The sequence below is a fragment of the Mustela putorius genome, unplaced genomic scaffold, assembly GCF_011764305.1.
Source record: "Mustela putorius furo isolate JIRA1106 unplaced genomic scaffold, ASM1176430v1.1 tig00003845_pilon_pilon_pilon, whole genome shotgun sequence".
NCBI lineage: Eukaryota > Metazoa > Chordata > Mammalia > Carnivora > Mustelidae > Mustela > Mustela putorius.
In genome coordinates, this window is record NW_025421998.1 from 76,668,443 (window position 1) to 76,678,029 (window position 9,587).

The window sequence follows — 9,587 nt, forward strand, 5'->3', positions numbered from 1 at the left end:
GTAGAAAGAGCTCTGAACCAGAAGTCAGGAAACCAAGGTCCTATTCCCAGACTTCTCTCTAATTAGAATCAATTATCATTCCTATGCCCCATGTTCTTAATTTAAAAGAGTGTCTTGCGCTGGATAACGACTAAGTTTCTTTTCAGTTCCCAAGTTATATGTCAGTAAAATGACAAATGGACAATTCCCCCTGCCTCTATTCTTTCATAATTGTCTCTGGCAAGCTTGACCTTTGCTTCTAAGGTCAGCACAGAAGCCAACTTGTCTCTCCTGAACTCACATGGAATTTTGTTTCTAGCTCTCCTAAGGTTTAAGGTAGAATTCGATTTAGAGTATAGGTTCTGGAGTAAGACTGCCTGATGTTACAATTCAGCTTTGCCTCTTCCTTACTAGGTGTTTAATCTTGGAAGAGTTCTCTTCATCTCTCTGTTCATTTGTTTCTTCATCTATTTACACAACTCTTTTAGAAAACAAATGAAGAGGGACCTCAGTTTATGAGATCAGCATTACCTTGATAATGGTAATCCAGAGAGTTATAAGAAAACTAAAGAGCGATATCTTTTATGGCCATGATGCATAAATCCTTATTAAAATATTAGCAAATCTAATCTAGCATTATATAGAAAGGAAGACCATGACCAAGTTTATTTTGGTATGGCACTTAATATGTTGGCTTCATATTAAAAAACATCAGAGTGTATTTCATCATATTATCAGTATAAGGAGGAAAAAATCTTATTATTTTGAAGGCTGCAGAAAAATACTATCGAAAATTGAATACCCATCCATGATAAAATATTCAAGGTATTAATAATGAAAGGGAATTTCCCCAAACTGGTAATGGTAATGTAGAAAAATATATACTACTGGCCTCATACATAAGGGTGAAAGACTGAATGCTTTTTCTCTAAGATCAACAACATGGCAAGAATGCCCATTTTCACCACTTCAATTAAACATTGTGTTTGAGACTCAGACCACTGAAAAATAAATAGAAGTCTTACAAATTGGAAAGAATTAAAGTTATATTTATATGTAGACTGGAGCACATGTGCATTTAATAAAGAAAGAAAGCAAACAAGCTACAAAAAAGCTACTAGATTAGTCAATAAGTTTACAGGTACAAGGTCAATACCAATTTGATTGCATTTCTATATCCTAGGTAGGAACAGTTGGAAATGGAAAATGTTAAAAAAACACTTTACAGTAGCATTCAAAAATATAAAGTAATTAGGTATGAATTCACAAAATGCTCTGCAAATTACAAAACACTGCTGAGTAAAATTAAAGAACTAAATAAATAGAGAACTATACTATCTTTACTCATCACAAATTGACAATTATCACCAACTGATCTATAAAGTTATTATAGTTCCAATAAAACTTCCACAGGCTTTTTATGTAGAAAACAAGAAGATGATTTTGTAATTTATATGGATATACAATAGGCCTGGCAGAGGCAAAACAATTTTGAAAAGACGAACACAGTAGGAGGACTTAGATTACCTGCTTTTGACACTTATAAAGTCATATATTATAAAGCTACTCCCATAGTCCAAAAAATATTGGTGTTAGATACAGCTATGGATGAGTGGAACAGAACACAGAAGCCAGAGATATACCTGCATATGTATGGTCAGTTAATTTTCAGGATTACCAAGGTGCTTCAGTGAGGGGGGAAAAAAAAGTCTTTTGAATAAAATTGTCCTGGAGAAAAAACCCACATATTCATATGGGGAAAAAACCCAGCTTTGACCCTTAGCTCATGTTATACATACACATTGACTCAAAATGAGTCAATTTTAAAAGGTACCTCTTAAATTTAAAAGGTAAAACTGAACTAAAATAAAACTTTAGAACAGAATATAGGAGAAAAACCACAAGGCTTTTGGACAGGCACAAATTTCTTAAGATATATAAAGCACAAACATGAGAAGTAAGTGATGGATTGAACTGCATCAAAATGACAAACTTACACTCTTCAAAAGAATCTATAAGGAAAATGCAAAAACAAGCCATAGACTAAGAGAAGGTATTCACAATGCATGTACCAAAATTTGAATTTGCATGATGAATGTTTTTTAAAACCTTATGACTCAAAACTAAGTAAATAACCTAATACAGAATAGCCAAGAGATTTAAACAGATGGTTCACAAAAAAAGTTATATAAGTGAACAAAATGTACATGAAAATACTCAACATCATATGTTATCAGGGAAATGCAAATTAAATCCATAATTAGATACTGCTACATACATGCTACTAAAATAGCTAAATTTGTAAAGATTGACCATACCAACTATTGGTGAGATTATGGAATGACTGGAAATCTCATTCCTTGCAAAGGGTAATTTAAATTCTACAACCACCTTCCAAAACTTTGTTAGTGTTTTGTTTAAAAAAAAAAAAAAAATATATATATATATATATATATATATATATATATATATGTAGCCTAGTTATTCAATCCTAGGTATTTATGCAAGGAAATAAAAGTGTATGTCTTAAAAAGACTTGTAAACAAATCTTTCTAGAACTTTTATTCAGACATAGGTGTATATCCTATGATTGCAAACAAACAAACAAAGTGATTGCCTTTCTGCAGAGTTGACTGCAGGGGATCAAATTGACTGGGAAGGGATATGGGGAAGCTTTTGGGGTGATGCTGATATTTCACTTTGATTGTGGCTACTCATTAAAATATACACTACTTATATACTTAAATGGGGACATCGTATTATATGTAAGACAGAATTTCATTTCAAAAAGGTGTCAGGATTTTTTTTTAAAAGATTGTATTTATTTATTTTAGAGAGAGGGACACTCAGATCCTAGTTCTCTGTTTCTGTATGCTGTTAGAGAATTGTCATTAGGACAGTGTGCTGTCCCACTGAGGGTTTGTCATCCTTGCTCATAAACACCAGATTGTATGCTTAAATGTGAGTATGCTTACCAGGCCACATCATGGTTGGACACCAGCATGTGCAGGAAGAAACAGAGGAATGAGGGAGAAAGAGAATCCCAAGCAGAGTCTGTGCTGAGAGCATAGCCTGACACAGGTCTGGATTCTACAACCCTGAGAACATAGTCTGAGATTATAACCCGAGCTTCAACCAACAGTCTGACACTCAAACTACTAAGCCACCCGGGTGCCCCTGATTGAAGGAGATTTGACATTCAGTGTTACAGTGGTTTCAAGAGTGGGGTTTTTTGGGCATATGATCTTAAATCAACCAATCATCTCCAGATTACATCTTTTTATATTCTGTGGTGTGGCTTCACCTTGGTGAACCCTGAAGAGCTAGTCTGAGCCACATTCACAAGCAATCTTTCTCTCTGCCAAGGTTCCAAGATGCCTCACAATGGACTAAGACAATCAGACTTAGCGGAGGCGAATAACCCGTGGACATGAATCTATATTCCTGCTGTCATATTTCCTCTGGAAATAAATTTGATGATACTAAAGTTTGTACTTAGAAGATATACTTTGTTTAAACTCTTCATGCAGTATACTGTATTTCAAATGAGAACTATCCGTTTGAATATTTTAAAAAATAAAATGCTTAGAACTCCATAAAGGACCCATGATTATATTCTATCCAACCTGAAATATATTTTCAAGGGCACTTATAGAAATTTATAAAGAAATTCTATCAAAATATAAGTTTCAATTTGAATTTCTTTCAAATGTTTCCCTCTCCTTTTTCTGTTCCCAGAACTTATTCCCTTTGCTGGGTCCATAAGCATGGAATTAATCATGAAGCAGTAACTATGGCAATAGAGTCTAGACTAGATAAGTCATATAGCTATTATTCAATTTCCAATAGAAAACTTTAACTTGTACCTTTTTTCCACCAATTTAAAGTCATCATAGTATTTTTTTAATGCTCATATTTGCTCTTATTAAAGGTATTTCCACATTATTGTAAAAGTCAAAATTCAGCCCAGTTTTTCTGATACTCAATCAGAAAATGATTCAGAAGTGAAAGCAGAATATATCCAGCTTTTCATCTCATAAAAATGAGAACCACATGGTACATAGTACTGGCTACCTTCACTCTTTCATATGTATCCAGAAAATTTACTTGTGATGCCCAGCTTAATGATATATACATTAAACTAATCTTACTGGGCTGGATGGCTTAGAATCTGCTGTATCTCTATAAATCCAATTCAAAAATCTTTGATAAATTGACCATTGATCGTGATTTTCTTGGCATTTTTTTTTTCAGATCTACATTTAAGGCTCATATAATATCCATTTGTTCAATTATTCAGACTCTAACATTGCTGTTTGGGGTATTGTAAATTGTCTGCAGATTTTTTATTTTGTTCAAATCAGTATAAACTTGCACAGAGATGGAGATTGACTATATGTACGAATAGGCTCAACAGCTTAATGTAATCCTTCTAAAGATTATAAGTTTGCCTAGGCATAAAAATTCAGCGATGGGCATGTTTTGTAAACTGAAATTGATGAGAGGAATAGATCTGTGTAGAGTCTAGACACTTTGCAGCTTGTGACTTGAAGTCAAATTATATTTCCTTTCATAAAATACATTTCTTGACTTTAAGTAACAGTATACCAACAGTATTCTATTCATTGGTAAGACTAATGCCACTGATGTATTGAGGAAAGAGAGGTCCATACAGTCTGATGAATTCGGAAAAGCATTGCATTAATGTTTACCATTTCTAAATACCAATTCCAAGTAATATGGCTAATTATATAGCAGAAATCCATACACAAGCATTTATTTAGCTTTAAATTTATATGGTAAATATTTTTATAGTGCTATTTAGTTCCTTCAATCAATTTTGCAATCTCTCATTAATATCTATGCCTATAAACATGCCTCTAAAATGATGGATAGAGTCAAAGTTCTTTTAAGATGGTGTTTTATTACCTTTCATAACTTTGCTTGTTTTAAATTATGTGTAGTCACTTGGTCAATGCATCTCATGGTTTCCTTTTCTCAAGAAGTAATGTTCAATAGAGCAGTAAAGGGCACTGTATTTACAGCCCGACGATAGCACCTACTGTAGGTTTATCAAGTGAGATATGAAGATAATGGATACTATTCCATCCTTGCAGAAGTTAATACATGATAGATATTATTATAGAGATATAAATTCTATGGGAGCAAAGTGGGGAAGCATGCAACTTACGGTTTTGAAGAAAAAATTTAAAGAGTGAAGTTGCCAGAGAGAGAAGGGGAGAAAAAGCATTTAAATCAGTGGATACAGGAGTGCCTTGGTGGCTCAGTCAATTAAGTGTCTGCCTTCAGCTCAGGTCATGATCTCAGGGTCCTGGAACAGAGTCTTGCTTTTGGCTCCTTGCTCAGCAGGGAGACTGCTTCTCCCTGTCCCTCTGCCTGCTGTTCCACCTACTTGAGTGCTCTCTATCAAATAAATAAAATATTTTAAAAATATATAATAAAATAAATAAATCAAAGGATACAGATACGACATGTACAAAGAGATAAAAAGAAAATGGCTATGTTAACCATGTGTGCATGTGGACAATCATTTCGGGGGTATGAGGAATGGGGGAGGATGTTCAGATTGCAGGAAATAAACTGGAACCATTGCAGAGAGCATTGTAGCTTTGTGTTCCAGATAATTATGAGCTCTTCAAGGATTCAGAAGGGGAGTGAAATAAATCTGTTTTTCTTTTTTGGTAATTTTGAATTTCCGATATAGTGCTGTGCATTATAGATCTTGCCTGGGTAGAAAGAGAAACTGTTGTAGAGGGCTAGTTGGGAAATTTTGGCCATAAACCACATGGAAAAGAGTTTATAGAAGAAATAGGAGTGAAAAGGAATGGATATATTTGAGAGTAACTTTACACCTTTTTAAAAGTACTCTACTTACAAAAGGAAGTAATAAACTTTTTTATTGACTCAACATAGAAAATGACAAGTATTTCAATTCAAATTCTTATTTTACCCCATTGAGTTAAACGTTCTCATAAAGGCAACAGTCACACCCTTGCTTTGGGAAGAAGTCCCATTTTTCCCCCCTCATCCAGGTTTCTACCTCATTATCTGAAAAGGACTCCTCTTGTTAGGATCACTCACACATCTAATACATCACTATGATTCTCTTCGTTCCAGCTAGGTCAGAACTGATTTATCCTTCTTCTTCGCTCCCATGTTACATATTGCTTATACCTTCTGTTCTAGCTTTTATTTTCTTTGCTACATTTAGTATCTGAAAGGATCCTTGGGGGTGGGGATCTTGCTATGTTTGACAATCTGTGACAGATCTTTTATCACAAACGCTTGATAGTTATTATATTGAAAAGAAGAATAATTTATTCATACCCAACCCTAATTTCTTAACGTTTCCAAGTGACAAGAAGCTGCCAAGTCGTATCTGTGTTACAATATAACACAGAACTCCTGGTCGATGATTTTTGTGTATATCCCTCTCTACTCAAGTCTATATACAAAACATAAACATAGCTTTACGTCCCATCCATAAATGAGAGAATTCACTCTTGTTCTCAAAGTCTTCATGTATAGTGTGGCATAACTATTTATTGTAATTTTGATTGTGAAGAGCTTTTACCATAATAACTAACTTTCAACTTGACTAATTCAAGGTATCATTGCTACTAAAAACAAACTATTGGTTATATAGTGTTACATTTAAATAACATCATTTCAGTGACTAGAACAGAATACTAGAATGGAAGTATATACCTAATGGTACCATAGTTTATTAATAAGACTTTGAGTATGGAATCCTGACAAGTTATTGTAACTACACTTTGATTCTAAAGGCCATTATAATGTAAGACCCTTATTTTTTTTAAAGATGTTCTTTATTTGTCAGAGGGAGAGACAGCACAAGCAGGGGGAGTTGCAGAAGGAGAGAAAGAAGCAGACTCCCCGCTGAGCAGGGAGCCTGACAGGGTGCCTCAGTCCCATGACCCTGGGATCATGACCTGTGCCAAAGGCAGATGCTTAACCAACTGAGCCACCAAGGTATCTGGAGACCTTTATTTATTATTGTTTTTAAATTCAGGTCCCACATGATCTAGAATCCTGCCTCTCCAACACCAAAGGATGTAGTATCCATATCCACTCCTCTTGACCTTGGGTTAGCCTCTTGAGGCAATAATGAGGTGAAAGAGGCACTATGTGGTGATTGTGGTTGTAAGTGGTAGAGCTGTCTTGCTCTCACTGCTTGTGCTTGCCTTTGGAGCCCAGCTATCAGGCTGTGAGGAAGACCCATGAAGAGGTCTAGATAGAAGGGAACTAAGGCCACAGCCCTCGGCTCTGTCTTGAGCCTCCATCCAACAACTAGCACCAGCTGTCAGCCATGCAAGTTTCTGTCACATGGCTTAGAGATGAGCCTTCCTTGCCAAGCCTTAACCACATTACAGATGATCAGCAGAATGAAATGATTGTTATTGTTGGAGGCCTAGCAGTATTGAGGTGGTTTGTTAAAAGGCAATGGTGACTTGAACAAAAGTAAATAAAGCATTAATAGCAGATACATCAGCAGATGTGATATTGGTGCTTCCTGTTTGGTTGGTTTCTGTATTTTTGGTGCTTAGTACAGGGCTTGGCCCATAGTATTCAATATATAAAATTGTAATGAATGTATAACAAGATACATAAAATAAAAGATAATACATGGTTTTGAAAAACATATGCAATCAAAAATGTTTTCAAATTGAAGAGCGCCTGTGTGGTACAGTTGGTTAAGCCTCTGACTCTCGGTTTCAGTACAGACCCTACTTGAGAGTCTCTCTCCCTCTCCTTCTGCCCCTCCCACTTGTGCTCTCTCTTTCTCTAAAATAAATTAATAAATCTTTTAAAAAGTTTGCAAATTGAAATTTTTCAAAACATTACATTTAAAACTATAAGAATCTCAAAATATAACACATACCTACCTCCTTGTCACATTCAAGTAATGTTTTATTTCAAATAAGATTACTTATGTTGACCCTCCCCAGGATTGCTAAGTTTTAAATACCAAGTTTTGACTTAGTAGTCTACATTTGGTTCATCTGTTTTTTTAATAGTACCTGAGATATAGGAATTGATTTAAATATCTCAAAAATGTATTTTCATGTGTTCTTTCAAATATCATGCAATTTTCATTCAGAATATACTGTGTTATCTTCTGCAAGGCAACTGTCCTTCTCATTTCTTCGTTTATAATATAGGGTGCAAAGTAGGTGTGTCTTTCTTAATGTTTTCTCCTAGATGAAAAGGTCCTTGTAGGTAATATCAATCCAGAGTTTCAGATTCAGCCATGTGTTTTCCATCTTACTGACTTGAAGCAAAGCATATCCTCTCTAAGCAATACATCAGGCTTTGGGGAAAAATTCCATAACTATGAAACATGTTTTATTATTTACTCTGCATTGTGATGCAGAGCTCATTCCAAGTGTGATTGACAAGGAGGAATATTAAATAGGCAGAGGCACATAAAATTCAGTGTAAGAAAAATTATTGAGTAAAAAGTCAGTGAGTATGATATTAGCCATTTTATAGTCCTGTAATACAAAATTATTTAAGATGAATCTGAGAAGCCTCCCATAAAGATATCCAAATATGTTCTAAAAATAGCAAAACGGTTCATTGGTTATTGTCATAGTAATCACTAGTTCAGGAAATTCTATAATTTTAAATATTTCCTAAACTAAAATTTATTAAACTCTCAGAATATTGCCCTATTTGTAGAAATGCTATGCTGAATAAAAAGAAGTATCTGGGAAATAAAATAAAATTAAAATAATATTTTCATATTTTATTTTATTCAAGTTACTATCTAGGTATAGTAAATAACTTAAAATTTGTTAAAAGACAGATTTGTGTTTTAAAAATTAGAAATACTGATGGTTAATGTGAAATTGTAGAAATCCTTCACTTTGAAATGATACCCTATGAAAAGTTCTTGAAATTAAAAAATAATAGTGTAAAGTAAAATAACAACACCAAAACCCACCACAAATGTATCTAAGGCTAACCTACTGGTCTCAATGTTTTTTCTCAAGGTGGTCTAGCAAAGAATGAAGATGAACAGCCTTGTTTTTCAAAGGCAAATGTTTAACAACCTCATCCATACAGACACTATATTTTACAGACACTGTATTTTAAGTTGTTGACAGAGTATTTCATATTGCATACAATACGTAAGTGATAAATTTCATTTTGTAGATGTATTATATCTTGAAACTTATAAGGTGGTTCTAAAACTGACAAACACCCCAAAACATATAAAACAAAATGCTAATATCACTGAGTAAAGAATGCCAAATTTATTGCCTCTTCTGATGTTTATCAGAATTTATGAGTAGGATAAAAATGTATCATAGTCTATTGTAGGAAATAGTTATTAAGTTGAAGAGAACTTCTATGATTCTGGTTTTTTTTTTTTGAAAATATAAAATACCAAATAGCTAATTGCTTAATAATTTTCCAGATTATCAATAATTTATTGATAATAGCACAAATAATTTTACTCAAAAGTGTGAATAAGGATAGAAACCTATCATTCTTTCTCTGTCCAGGATATCCATTGAATCACTCAGTTTTACTTTTTCCTCATCCCTAATGCTTCCTAA